Below are 16428 nucleotides of genomic sequence, written 5' to 3'. Positions count from 1 at the left end.
CTCATTATTGGGTGCTTTCTGTGGTCCTCCCCCTCCCATCTCAGAGCCTAACTCTATGAGTGTTTGCATGTTACAAGCGTCATGACTACTCTCAAGTAGTCTGGTACATCCGATCAACAACCAGCTCCTTAGCACCCTTCTGTTTCCCTCCCAGTTGATCCCTCTAGATCCACCCTCCCAAGACCTCCTCCATTTGTGGGTGCCTCTCCTATGTTTCCACCAGGAACTGTTCCTCCAAGTCTCAACCATCGAAGAGCTATTCTGCGGGACATTATCATGAAGGCGAGATACCTTTATTATTTCCCCCTCCGGGAGTATTTTCCGTCCCTATCATGGCTTCGTTGGTCCTTCCTAACATGAATTTTGGGATCCCAATATGGTACGTCGATCCCCCTACAATCATTCTGCCTGGTTAGCTAAGACCTTATCATACTTTGACCTCGGTTCAACTAGTCCCTACGGCCCCTACTACTGCTTCAATTCCATCACAACCTCAGTAGGAAAGTGCTCATGTTGCAAAAGCATTTAGATAGGGGGGGAAATATAAGAGGAAAGAACCTAATGAAAAGGCTTCCCAAGCTCCTCTAGTCCCTAAGGCCCCAAAGACATCACCTCCATGCATTTTCTGTAAATTTTTTGGGCACGCCACCAATAATTGTCCTGAGCTTCCTCAACTCAAACTTTTGGTTCATGGAATGTTCCCTGATTCAAATATCCCTGAAGTCCATGTTAACTTACCGGGTACACCCAAGAAATTCAGAACGTTGTGCACAAATCACCCTTGTGCCCTGTGTGATCATCATGTTCACTATTCCCATTGTTGCCCTCATCTCAATGAATTTTGCAATTGTCTTGAAGCGCTTCGTGAATACGAGGTGACTTGCAGTGGAACCCCTACTCTACCTGTGGATTCTGGTACCCTTATTCAACTAGAATAGGGGGACTCTAGTCCCACCATCGTGATCCCTCCCCCCGATGTCGAGATGACGGACACCACAGGCCATATTCTTTACCTGTCGTCATCCTTGATTTCCTCGCAGGCAAACCTTTTGAGGTTTCTGCGCATGCTTCTGTCGAACCTCTTTCGACAGAATCCCAAGTCTCAACATCTGTAGATCCTCCATCTACTATTTCATCATCTACCATTCTAGATGATGCATATGTGAACCATCTTTCTTAGGTTGATGCACCAGGTACTACCACCGCATCATGTATTCAATCTTCCTCCCATTCGCCCATCTTCCATTTTGATGAGGACATCATGGAAGCTATGTCTACCCCTGATTACCCTTGGGATGATATGCACCATCATGCATACTTCCTACCACAGCAGTCTCATGACCAATATGTTGTGGAATCAAAATACTTCATCCATGGTGAAGTCGATTGGTTTCGAAATCCAATCCCTACCCCAGATGCTTTCGAAGAAGGGAATATGGCCAACATCTCTCCTATTATCAAAATAAACATTTCAGATAAACTAGGGGTCAAAGAAAACATTACCTTGGGGGCACAGTGCACCTCGGAAGAAATTGAAGCTGACACCAATCTCTTCAAAGAATTCCATGATGATTTCACCTGGTCTTATTATGAGATGCCTGGACTTGATCCCACCATTGTTGAACACCATATCGACACATGGCTTGATGCCACTCCTATCCATCAGAATTTGAGACCCATCCACCCTTCTCGTCATGAGGCCATAAAATTTGAGATCGACAAGCTCAAGCAGGCTAATTTCATCTATCCCATTGAGTATACCACATGGGTATCCAACCTGGTTCTTGTTCTCAAGAAGCAAGACACCATTTGTGTTTGCACGGATTTGCGTGACCTGAACAAAGCTTGTTCCAAAGACAAATTTCCCACACCCTTTATTGACCAGATCATTGATGAGTGTGCAGGGCACGAGGTTCTATCCTTTATGGATGGATTCTCTAGGTACAACCAGATCAGTATCCGTCGTGTCGATCAGTTAAAGACAACGTTCATTAGTTCGTGGGGAAACTTTGCATATCAGGTCATGTCATTTGGTTTAAAAAATGTTGGAGCCACATTTCAGCAGGCCATGTCATACTGTTTTCATGACTTGGCACACCTTATCCTTGCTTACCTTGACAATCTCATTGCTCGTTCTAGGTCTTGGGCACAACATATTCATGATTTGCACACCATTTTTCTCTGATGTCGCAAGTATAAAATTTGTCTTAATCCATTGAAATGTGTATTTTTTATTCATGTTGGCCATCTTTTATGCTTCATTGTGTCAAAAGACGGTATCGCCCTTGACCCCTTTAAAGTTCAATCCATTCTTGAGCTGCCACCTCCTCGTACCTTGCGCCAATTACAAAGCCTTCAAGGAAAATCCAACTTCCTTCGCAAGTTCGTGCCTGACTATGCAACCATCGTGCATGGGTTTCTAAGACTCCTTCACTAAACCATTCCATTTTTTTGCGATGACCATGCTCGACATTCTTTTGATCCCCTGAAGCATGCTCTCACTTCTGCACCCTTGATCAGTCCCCCCAACTTCACCAAGGATTTCATCTTGTACATATTAGCTTCCACCCATTCGGTTGCTCAGGTACTTATTAAAGAAGATGATGATCGAAATGAGAATGTTATCTACTATGTCTGTAAGAACCTAGTAGGTCCCCCAACGAACTACTCTCACAAAGAGAAATTGGCACTGGCCATAGTGTTCTCCGTCAAAAAGCTCTGTCACTATATCCTCATGCATACCACCAAGGTCGTAACAAAATCCAACCCCATGATGATCCAGGTGGCTCCAGAGACACACACAGGAGAAAGAGGACTCAGGAAAGCTTGAAAATCAAAGTGTTTGGATTATGATCGAACTAGGACTAAAGCATAGACATCGTCATCCTGATCGCAGTGGTATGAATGGTTCGTCAAACCAAGTCTGTATGCGAAAGTTAGAAGCAATCAAATTTGGGTTGACTTTTTGCTGACTGAGCAAGTTAAGGAGGACACTTTTTGGAAAAAACCCGGCCACCGGATTCTAGCCAAATCTGGCCAGATTCCAGGTGAAATTGTTGCCTGGTTAAAACTACTCCTTCGTTCAAAATTCGAATTTTCAAAAATGTGGGGTTGGTTGTATTATATATATATATATATATATATATATATATATATATATATATATATATATATATATATATATATATATAGATATATATATAGAAATGGGTGGCGGGTTGCCAACCCCGCCACCCCAAATCCACGTAACAACAATGTTAAATATGGGGGGGCTAGGCCATGACCCCTGGCCCCTCCCCACATACCACAGATCGTAGCAATAAATACGGGGTGGGCGGCCATGACCTCGCCACCCCAACCTTCACAACAAACAAAATAAATGGGTGGGCTGGCCCTTGGGGCATAGGCCCAACCCAAAACACACAAACAAACCAATAGCCATGGAGCGTGGGTATGATGGGAGGACCGCCCAAGGTGGTCCCGACCCAACCATTAATGTTTTTAAAACAAAATTTTGTTTGTAAAGTTAAAAAAAAAATATTTTGTTACGTAAAAAGGAGGAGGCGAGGTTTGACCGCCCCACGTCCTCCATATTAACTGGGAGCCTTAAATAACTCCACCAACGGACAACTTGGGAAATTCCGCCAGCTAATTTTTACTTAAACGCAGCTTGTCAGTGCACCAAGGGAGGACGAGGTAGTGCACGGAGTTGGAGGCAGAATTTTGTAGGAGGGCCGAATTTTCTCTTTGTCAGATTTTGACAAATTTTATATGGTTTCAACACTTCTCGCCGCCATGAACATAATGGCGTTGTCCATTTCTCCATCAAAGTTCTGCACTTTTTGGCCATTTTTCAGTATGCAGGTGGAACCATTATTGCTGCAAAAACAAGGAGTGGAACCATGATCCTTGAAATTTTCTCGATGAGGTAATTTTTCCACATGTCGAAATATAGTCAAGTTTACAATTTTTTTTCATGGTTTTCCACAAGGATCGCAATGGAAAGGGCAGATTCACCTTTTGAGTTTTAGATTTTCAGTCCACCCATGGAGCAGAATCTTTGAGGAATCTAGGGAGAATCTAAAAGATTCCTTAAGCCCCAAATTTTCAATTTCTCAGAATTCAAAAATTGCAATCGATTTTGCACTATTCGACGTCACAAATCTGATGGTGCATTCAAATTTCCCATTTTCTCATTCTATTCTTCAATCATTTTTCTAAGTGGAATGCAGGTGTCGACATTTATGTGCGAGCAGCCATTTCCATGCGATTGAAGCCATGAGATCGATGGCACGAACAACTTCAGCAGTTTGACATCCGCTTCTTCAGATGGCCCTTGGTTGTGAGGTATATGTAGTGTGTTTATGTACTTCTTTTGCTATCCATTGTGTTGCATAGGTCCCTGTTGATGCTTGATGTGGGATCTTATTTATTACTTGTTTTCATGATTCCTGCTTGATGTGACGCGGAATCGTCTATGTGATGTACTTGTTGTCATGATTCTTCATCATGTGTTTTTATATCCCTTTGTTGTATTTTGATGGTATACTCATGTTTTCATCATGCATGTTTGCATTGAGATCCCTTTTATGCCATGATGGCAGGATGTTCATCATGCATGAGTTTGTGTCATACTGATAGGAGTTTCTTTTGACTGAGAGTTCTTGTAGCGGAACATTTCTTGGAGCCACTCCTATGTGAGAGCATTTTCCTTGTATAATTGCGACATCATCTCTTGTGTAGATCATCATTATTGACAACACTTAATGCAGCAGCCTACACCATCTTGACACCGAGGCCCAAAGACGTAGTCCCTCTTGGATGAACTCCAATATCAACGTCTTATATTTTATGTTGTTGATGATTTCCATGTTCCTTCTTATTTATAGCATTCATATGTATTCATTCATGTTATTTTAAAAATGCAATTTAACACATCACAAAAGTAAAAGGTCTTGGAAGGGTCCTTCATCACACCCGGACTTGGATCACATGACCTTCCTAATGAGTCGACAGATCATCAATGGGAATTATGCACGTTGGTTCGTCATCCTCCAGGAATTTGATCTGAAGTTTGTTACGCCTAAGAAAAAGAAAGGTTTGGCCCTCGCTGAACTCATTTCTGAATTACACATTGGTGCACATGATCCGACAGTTAATGACGAGCTTCTGAATGAACACTTGTTTGTCATCACTTCAGACGATCCTTGGTATGATATATTCTCACATATTTGTGAACCCAAAAGTTCGCCCCCATCTTACTCATGATGATCAATGAAAAATTCGATACCAGGCCCCTCACTACCTCCTCATTGGTGATGACCTTTATCCTCATGGTGTGGATTCTATCCTTCATCGTTGTCTCACCCATTTTGAAGCAAAGCAAGTTCTAAATGCCTGTCATAGTGGTGCTTGTGGTGTTCACCTCTCCGGTATGGCCACTACCCAGAAATTCATGTGCGCTGGTTACTTTTGGCCTTCTCTCTTCAGTGATTACATTGAAGCAGTCAAACAATGCCCCAATTTCCAACATTTTTCCCCAAAGGCAAGAGCCCCACTAGCTCCCCTCCATCCTGTCATCGTTGCTGGTCCTTTCTTGTAAATGGGCCATTGACTTTATGGAGTGTCTACCATCATCTATTAATAACCGTATGTATATTATCGTGGTGGTCGACAATTTTACCAAATGGGCTGAGGCCATGCAAACATTCAATTAAACGGTAGCAACCGCAACCCTTTTCTTTTTTAACCATGTTATGGCTCGATTCAGGGCTTCGAAACAATTGGTCTGTAACCCTGGCTGACATTTTGAAGAAGAGGTATGGTGTGAACTATCCTCACTGTTGGGCTTCCAGCACCAATATTCATCATCCTATTACCCCCAATGTAATGGAAAGGTTGAAGCAGTCAAAAAGATTCTCAAACTGATGCTTTAGTAGACGATGAACAAGCACAAGACAAACTGGCACCTTATGCTCTTCCCATCTTTGTGGGCATATCAAACTTTTGTTAAAACTGCCACTAGGTTCACTCCTTTCCACCTTGTATTTGGCGAGGGGGGAGTCTTGCCAATCGAGTGTGATATCCTTTCCCTCCACCTGGCTGTCGAAATTCTCCCTAACACCCAACCATTAGAACAAATACTTTTCATGCTTTAATGTGCCTTTGAAGACCGGCATGTTGCTCTGCAAACCATTGAAGCAGCCAAAAATCGCACCAAAGCTCAATATGACTGAAAATTCAACCCTCGTGCCTTCCATGAAGGTGATCTTGTTCTGGTGTATGACCAGGCCCATGACACCTTGGGACATGGGAATTTCAAATCATTATAGCTAGGACCTTACATCATTCATAATGACTTAGGCAAGGGAGCATATCTCTTGGAGGATTTCGAAGGCCAACTCCTTCCTAATCATCATAATTCACTGCAACTTAAGAATTTTTACCCATTGCATCTCTCATTGATTTGCGCATATTTATTTCTATCATGCATTTAGGTAGGTTGCATCATTTCATTTGATGATTTTACACTCCACGAGGAAACCATTTTTCCAAGAAGGATCACTTCGTCGCCTTTCAAAATTTAATTTCTTCATAAAGCGACACTTGTAATTAGAGTTCCACCTCCTCTTAATACTTATCGTACCACGTGTTAATTTTCTTCATCAATAACCATATTTTACTCGTGTTTTCATGGTCCCCATCGAGCTTATTCTGTGTGGCAGCGTCATCAAGTCACCCTTGTCCAGAGCATCCACAATGAGTCACCCTTGCATCCATGGAGTCTATTTGATGTCCCACTCTATCATGTCACAATATTCCATCCATATTTGCATCCCGTTCATCTTGTGTTGCCCATTTTGGCCTCCAGTGATACTATCCCCATCCCCTCTGAAGTTGAGTCAGTTGCTGCCATGTCAACCATGCACTTGATGCTCTAACAAGGGAAGTTGTATGTTTGTCCATCAATCCCACATTTTCCATTAATATAATATAATAAAATATTCCAAGTGGTTATTCCAAGAATGAGGTTAATAATATTTTATTATTGCTCATTATTCGAGGATAACTCAATACAGTGAACAAGCACAAGACCAATTAGAACCTTATGCTCTTCCCAGCTTTGTGGGCCTATCGAACTTCTGTTATAACCGTCACTGGGTTCACTCCTTTCCACATTATATTTGGTGAGGAGGCATTCTTTCCAATCGAGTGTGATTGTAATTAATCAAATATAATAAAATATTCCAAGTGGTTATTCCAAGAATGGGGTTAATAATATTTTATTATTGCTCATTATTAGAGGATAACTCAATATTTTGTTATAAATAGAAGGTTTTTCCTTTCATTGTTCACTTTTGATTATTTTCATTGTCGCACACCATATTTTTATTGGTTTTTTTTCGTACATCTTTGAGAAGAAAAAACTATAACACCCTCCTTTTCTTTTGACTTTTGAAATATTTAATAAAATTGTACATAACTGCTTGGTAGATTCAGGGGCTTCTTCGAATATCATGCCATATTCAGTTTGTTTAAAATTGAACATGTCACCCCAGAAAATTGCAGTTTAGATTGTGCAACTCGATAGGACAAAATTCAAAGTCATAGGGGAAATTAATTCAGTTCTTATTAAATTATCTTTGAAACATGAAGTTTGTCAAATAATTGATATACTTGTTGCTAATATCCCAGATTTCTATGGTTTAATTCTTAGTAGAGATTGGTCGGAAAAACTACATGGTTATTTTTTCACTAATTGGTCTCACCCATGGCTCCCATTAAATGGAAAGTCAAATCAAATTAGAATCAACCAAGAAAAACACTCGAAACATTCAGTAAAAGATTTCGAAGGTGAAAATGAGGCATTAACATTTAATAACAACATTCTTGGAAACTACTCTACTGAATCATTTTTTGAGAATTTTAAAGCACAAACGTCACCATTTCTGAGTAATTTTGTAACTTCTCAAACTGAAAAATTTTCACCGACAAACTTTTCTAGATGTGTAAATATGATAGAAAAAACATCAGTTAATTCTTTATTCTCGACATTGTATTTTGATGGGTCGAAATCAAGTGATGGTGCAGGAGCAGGTTTCATATTGATTAATCTTGAAAGTGTGAAGACAATGTTGACTTTCAGATTGGAATTCAAATGCACAAATAATATTGCAGAATATGAGGCATTGGTCCAAGGTATGTACAAAGAAATTGGCCTTAACGTTAAATACCTTCAAGTTCATGGAGATTCATAAATTGTAATTAAACAAGTAAGAAACATGATGCATTGTATCTCTACACACTTGTCAGTCATTGATTCAATCTCTCACTTCACATTTTTTAGCGTTTAACATTTTTGCTATTCCTAGGATTCAGAATGCCAATGCTGACCTTCTTGCTAACGATGCATCAAAACTGATCCCATCTGAAGATTAAAATCCCGATAGATTTTCTGTAGAGTTAATATTTAGACCATCCATTCTCGATAATATCACCAATTGACGGGTATTCAATGATGACGAAGACATTTTAATCTTCTTAACTTCTGAAAAATCATACGATGACCAAATAATTGACGAGGATGAACATAATGATCAATTAAAACAGAAAATCAATGATAATCCCATACCCAAATTTGTAGCAAACCTTGAGGATCTCTATGATTTAAAAGATAGATTTAGAAGAGTTACTAATTCAAAACTATAGAGTTCAACTTTTAGATTTGAATTAATAAACCTAGGGACATATGTTAAACCTCAGAACGTCAATTTAGGACTTGGTCTCTCGTCTGAAGAAATATTATCCTTCATTCATTTGTTTAAAAAATATAAGGATATATTTGCTTGGAGTTATGAAGATCTCAAAACATTTGACACTTCCATCATTCAACATACAATCCCGATGTTATCAAAAGATAAACTTGTCTAACAAAAGATTAAGAAAAATTATTTTGAACTTAGAAAATTAAATCAAAACTGAATTGAATAAACTCCTTAAGGCTAAAATTAGAATAGCCAATTAAATTGAATAAACTCCTTACTAATGAATAAAGAGTTAGGAGAAAAGAGATAAAATTGGGTAACATCTTTACAGGAGTACGATATTGAAATTAAACCAGCCAAAATTGTCATAGGGCAAGGTTTCTGCAAGATGCTTACAGGAGAATCCAACATACCAGCCGAAGGGGACACAGGTAAACATGAACACATTTATGAGGTAAGTGTAATTGATGTTGAGTCCCAATACGCTGATTTAATTTTTTATTTGAAAAATGGATATGCTCCTCCCGAACTCAATTATAAAATTAAAAGAGCTTTACGATTAAAAGAAATTCATTATGAGATTGTTGATAATGTGTTATTTAGGAGAAACAATGATTCCATATTGTTAAGATGCCTTGAAAAGTCTGAAGCACTAATAGTTTTACAAGAACTTCACGATGGACCAGTAGGTGGACACTTTGGATGAGATACTACTGCACACAAAATCTTACATGCTGGATACTACTGGCCCACTCTCTTCAAATATACCCACGCATACATAAGGAAATGCAAAGCATGCCAAACTGCTTCTGGAAGACAATGGGAACCAGCCTTGCCTCTACAACCAGTCAACATCGAACAACCTTTCGAACAATCGGGACTGGATATCATAGGTGAGATCGTTCCTCATTTTTCTAAACAACATAGGTGTATTCTGACACCTACAAATTACTTCACTAAGTGGGTGGAAGAAATTCGACTAAAGGTAGTCAATTCTGAATATATTATTGAATTTATTGATCAATTTATCATTACAATATTTGGTTTGCCTTCTGCACTTATATTTGATAATGCATCTTATTTTTCGGGTACCAGTATGATTGAATTTTCAATTAGGAGAGGTTTTAAACTCAAATATTCTGCTAATTACTATCCCCAGGGAAACGGTTTGGTAGAATCCACTAATAAAAATCTCCTTAGAATAATCAAAAGAACTGTTGATCAAAATCAAAGAAACTGGCACAAAGCTTTAATATTTTCTCTATGGGCTGATAGTGTTAGCTTTCTTGGCTTTCAATGTCTATAAAGACCCCCTTTCTTAATCCTTATAAATAATAATAATACTTACCTTATGACATAGTTGACTTTAATATATTTTTTGAATAAATAAATATTGAATAAATAAATAAATATTGAATAAATATCGATTATTAATGGTAACTTGACCTTAAGTTTAAAGGATAAATTGTGATAGACCAATAAGGTTAGTTTCAACCTTGTAGGTAACAATTTATTTACCTAAGGTCTTAGTTACCTCTATTATTGAACTAACATTGATTATTTGACCATTAAGTTTAAAGGATAAAAATTTTGATTTACCAATATTATTGATACTATTATGAATTAACAATGGCATTTACCTAGGATAACAAGACTCTAGGAAGAATAATGGTTTAACAATTTGTTTGGGATTAAAAATCATTTAGTAGTTATAAAGTATTCGATAAACATATATTACTTTATATAACTTATTTTAATGACCATTATATTTAAATAATGAATATGATATATTTTAAAGAACTAAATAATGGAAATCTAACTTACCAATGGACCATTAAGTTATTACATAATTACCTAATGTAACTAAATTATAAAAATAGTAGTGATTTATTACCATTCACGTATATTTAAATAATAATTGAATAATAATAAATCATTTAATATATATTATATAATGACCATTATAATCAAAATATGAGTATCATACTATAGATTCTCTTAATATTTGAAACAATATTAATAATATATCTATTTATCTTTAAACTAACATTTTAATAGTATATCTATTTATTATTAATATTAACTAATAATTATTTAATAATATAATTGAATAGTAATATATCATTATATAATGACCATTATAATTAAAATATTAATATTATACTAGAGATTTGAAATAATATTAATAATATATCTATTTTTAAATTAATTTAGTATTATTCAATTATTTAAATAATAAATAATAATGAATCATTTAACATATAATAACCATTTATACTATAGATTCTATTAATAGAAATAATATTAATAATATATCTATTTATTTTAAATTAACAAATGAATTCTTTTTTACCAATTTTAATTATTTCTAGAAAAATATTAATTAACTATTTTAGTGATTTGACCAGGTTCATTAGGTCAAATTAGTCGTTAGAATTTTAGCCGTTGGAGTCTCTGCACACTATATTTAATCGAGCTAAGCCAGATTAGTTCTTCAACTTGTCCTGACGATGAACCACACTGGTTGGTTCGAAACGCGTCGACAAAAGATTGGTTATGTGATTTTGCCGAAGACTATCTTAACAGTGTTAGCCTCCTGTTGCAACAGGTATTCATCTTTCATGATCAACATTTTTACATGCCAAATATGTCATACTTTGCATGCTGCAATGTTCCATATTTCCAGAGCAGGCCAAAGAAGAGGCCATGAAAGTGTGCTAGTCTAAATACCACTTCTGTGTTCCATTTTGATGTGTTAATCCATTTTTGATGAGTTTTCAGTTAAGGGAAGGCCAAACAGCTTAATCTTGGCTTCCCTAGGTTTCAATTTCTTGTTGTAGAATATAGAGAATGAATATCTGTCCAAACAGCTTAATCTTGGCAGATTTGTAGATAGGTAGAGAAACAATGGAGCTCAACAGCTTAATCTGAGCCCCGGAAGAAATAAGGATTGATTTAAATAGGAGGATAGCCAAAAGAAAAGTTGTAAAGATGGGTTTGCTAGTTCAAGTTCACCCAAACCAAAAAGAAGAAAAAATGCTAGGTAAGTAGGCTGGGTAAGTAGTTTTGTGGTTGCAGAATCAATGATTGTGATCCATTTCATGTTTTCAAGTGTTATATTCATTCAGATCACAAGAATAAGGCAATTTTCCCTTGTAGCAGCTCAAGCGAGGCATGTCTAACTTCCTTTTCTTCCTCTTCCCCAAATCATTCACTAACCTCCCCAAAGAGGTCAAGATCTACTTGACATCTCTTAGTTTCATCATTTTTCATATCATTTGCCTAAGTAAAGGTCTACTTTGCTTAGGAGTACTCTTATTCACTCTTTGAGTCATTTTCCCCTTTATATAGCCTACGATCTTCAAACTTAGCACTTTCTTATCATTTTCATGTTAATTTCTAACTATATTATGTAACTCCCTATCTGTTTCCCCTTCCCCTTACTAAAAAGCGCTAAATAGCTCCCCTATGTACATATCCCCTCCCTCTGGTTGGAAAATAACCATAACTATGCTTGGGAATTGCTAAGTTTATCTGAAACTTAGCAAGAACCCTCATTTTTCTCATCTAGCCACCTTTCGATGCATTTGACTCCTTCCAATGCATAAAATCCCCTATTTCTTCACAAAATCCCCCTCCAAGGGTACAAATCCATCTTTTCGCGTTGTTTTACCTTTTCCAAGGCATAAACCCCTTTTTTGGCCTTAAAAACCTTCTCAAAACACATAGACTCCCCTTCCAAATGCTTTTGGAATCCTTCCAAGCATTAAAGCCCCTCTTCTTAGGCTATCGGACCCCTTCCGATGCCTTGGAATCCCTTCAAAATCATAAAAAGGCCTTATTTAACCCCTTCGATCCATAAAACCCTACTCCGAATACAAAAGCTCCCTTTGTACCCCCTCCGATGCGATATCATAGTCGAGAGGGGGCAGCGATCAATGTTGGCCCATATATGTCTTCCCCCGATGGTTTATCGCCGATCGTGACTCCGCGTCAGCGTATCGCAGAGTTTTGTGCCATGTATATATGCCCCCGACCCCTCCGCCGATGCGATATCGCTATCGCATCCGAAGAGATATCGCTATCAGGAGCCATTCACACCGCTTATCCACATATCTCCGCTTTTTCACAATTTCACGTTTAAACCGCATATATCACATTTTACCGCATAAACCTAAGTTTTTCATAAAACTTAAGTTTATCGCAAAAACCCACATTTTTCACCTATCGCAAGCCTTATCGCGATATTGCCGACGGTAAAGCACCGATGAAATCTCAGCCGCCCGTTCGGGCCTGCAGATCAACAGCCCCTGTTCTATCGCATCGTTCCCATATATATGGCTCCGACCAGCGGAGCCGAAATATTATAAAGGCACGGAATATATATTTTTCGGTTCCGTAAAGGCCCCTTGTACAGCGAAGTGGAAAGGCTCTGATATGCCGGAGCCGAAAAACAATAAAATGGAGCATAAATATTTCGGGTCCGTGGACCCATTCCATTGTAAAAACTGTCGATTTGGGTTCTGCCGATAGGCGGGACCTAAAATAAAATAAAGAGGGCCTCAAAGCAATTTTGGGTCCATGGTATATCGCTCATCACAATTTTTATACGTTGGGACCGCCGATCCGCCGATCGCCGAGTTAGCGCCAGCCGTTGGATCGGCCCGCACCAGATCCAACGGCCAGGATTTAATCCCCGCTACAGTGCCACTCCCGCCTATGTCTTTCACGATTTTTACGTGTAAATGAGTTTTTTGCCTTATAGAGGGAAAATAACCATTTTTCACAGGATTTCCTCCAGCGCTCGCGCCCGGCTCCACTTAAAGGGAATTCATGCATCCTTAAGCCATTTTTGATTGCTCCAAGGCCCAGTTTTGCTTCAGAAGGCCAGTCTCGACCTCGGCACAATCTCCATTTGCGCAGACCTCTTCTATTATGCAGTCTTCCACCAGTTTGGCTGTTTATCATCATTTTTAGTACTATTTCTGATCGGCCAGCGCCGATAGAATTCCAGAGGCCACGAAAAGCATCGCAGCAGGATTTCCAACCATGAAGAGTTAAAACAGTGGCGATTTGACAGTCAAAGAGTATCAGAGGAAAGATAATGGCCCGATTCAGTGTCAAAATGTATCAGTAAAGCGGCAAAGAGTATCAGTGGAAATATTAGCGGAAATCATAAAGCCCGTAGCAGAAAAAACATTAAAGAGCCCCCAGCAAAGTCAATAAAGCAGCTCTGAGCCATAAAGGCTCACCAACTCACAGTTTTGGCCACTTAAGGCAACATAACCACTTGTAGGCAAAGATGAATGAATTTAAAGCACAGTTATGGCTAAAGAGCTAGCATAGAGCCATAAGGACAGATTTTAATCCATTTTTGAGGCTGCTGCCCCCCAGCACAGCTCATATAGATATTTTAGGCATTTATTTCAAGAATATGATAGATTAAAGCACTCATTTCCCCCAGATCTGCTTAAGATCTGCTGTAATAGATATTTTGGGATGCCAGCTGCCCCAACGCAACTGTTAGTTAGATATTTCCTGCATTTATTTATGTACAAATTAGGTTAAAGACATTTATTTCATGAAATGTCTCAGATCTGTTGTTTGTACATATTTTCCCTATTTAAACCACCCTTTGAATTGTAAAAAGGGTTGGTTGGTTGATTCGCTCCGCTAGAGACTCGCACTGTATACTTGATGTTTTCCTTAATCAAAGACTACTGAAAAGCTTGGAGGATGGACTGTTTGCTGTTTTTTTAATGGTTGAAGAGTGAATACGGAATTCTTGTGCTGCAACATGACTCAATAAGTGTTTCCTACCTCTATTTCCCATTGATATATGCTCATATCATATATATGTCACCATCTAAAATAGCAAGAAAAATGAATAGCTTAGACTATGTTTAACTGCACTCTATGCTCAATTTCTGCTGTTTCTTTATGTTTTCATCTAAATTGGTAATGAATATGAATTCCCTTTGGCTCATATTTCCCCTAATCCACCCATGTTTGACAATTATCTAGGGATTCTTTATTACTCCTAGATAGAGCTCATTCACCTTCCCTCTGTTAAGCTGAATGAGAGATTCTTAATTGCCTCTCATTCCTTAGCCTTTCAATCCATCTCTTTTAGCTTGAATGATTGTTTCATATGCAACTATCCTGCTCTATATTCCTCTTGTGACCTAGAAACGCACCATCGGTCCTACTCCTTGACTCCATGCCCAATGGTTTGAAACTCTCATACTGTACCTACCACTCTACTTGAAAGCATCATCCTTCCCACCAAAACTTAAACAAAACCCCTTGAACTCAATAACTAGCCTAAAATCATCATCAACAAAGCTAAATCAGAAAGAGAGAGCCCTCTCTGATTGCAAGTAGGCTAGGACCTGCAGTCCAAAGATTGGTTTGTGGTTACCTCGGCCGTATCCATTAAGGATCTTAGGGACAACCTGAGTGTTAACATAATGGCGACTGAACTGGGGAAAATCCTCAGATAATTTCACAAATCAAGTTGGAAAGCTCCACTGGGAAAGAACCAGACCTTCAAAAGTTTCTTTCTAACCCATATATTCTTAGAAAAATCCCCAAAAAACAAGCTAGAAGCTGGCTCCAAAAAAGAATTCACGTTATACAAGGTCAAATCCAGACCCAAATCCCCCAGCTGTTTTTGATAATCCCAATTTAATCCCTAGAAACCTCAGCAAACAAAACCAAGAGGATTTTGCTGATTCTAGTCCTAAAACAGCTCAGCCAAGCTGTGTTCCAACCCCGGTCAAAGTATTATTTCGTTCAGCCCCTATTTCCCCTAGTTCATCATCCACCTCTCAAAGCACTCCTTCCACACCCCCATTCACTGCACATACTCCCATTACCACTGTTATTGCTGCAGTTCCAATCATTCCATTTATCCCTGTTGTTCGACTTATCCCTGTGAATATGGCTAACAGATATTCCCCTTTACAGCTGCTTGCAAATACCGGGGCTATGCCTCAGGATTACCAGACTAAAATAACTTATTTTGATGGCAGAAGTGCCTGCACATCCCTTCAGCATACAAAGAAAATGCAAGATTACTTTGAAAGCTATGAGTTTGACGATGATGGTGTGAGAATGAAGATTTTTGTCCAAAGTTTGACAGGTGATGTCAGGACTTGGTTTAGAGCACTCCCGGTCAATTCCATAGCAGACCCAGAAGCCTTATACCAGTCATTTATCAACAGATGGGAGAAAAAGAAAGACCCCTTGCACATATTATCTGAATATGACACCATCAAAAGAGGCCCTTAGGAGACTTTCTTGGACTATTGTGCAAGATTTAATAATGTTTATAATGCAATACCACAGAACTTAAGACCTCCACCTGATCTTGCCTTGTATAAATTCCCTGATGGTTTTGATACTGATATGGCTTATCAGTTAAGGGAAAGAGCCCCTCAAAGCCTTGCAAACATGAAAAATGTTGCTATTAGTGTGGAGGCAAACCTAAGTGCCAAAAGAAACAGAGCTAGAACTGAGAGAAGAACCAACTTCAAGGAAGAACCCTCAGCCTTAGACCAAAAGCTGGATGCTATTATCAGTGGCATGCACAGGCTGGGAGATAGAGTGGAAAGCGTTGAGAGGAAATCATCATTGGACGGGCAGCAAGCCAACACTATCA

This window comes from Pinus tabuliformis, chromosome 4_2 (assembly GCF_031772625.1).
Source record: "Pinus tabuliformis cultivar Carrire ecotype Pingquan chromosome 4_2, CPIR1, whole genome shotgun sequence".
Lineage (NCBI taxonomy): Eukaryota > Viridiplantae > Streptophyta > Pinopsida > Pinales > Pinaceae > Pinus > Pinus tabuliformis.
The sequence above is the reverse complement of the archived record's forward strand: the minus strand, read 5'-3'. Positions refer to the sequence as shown.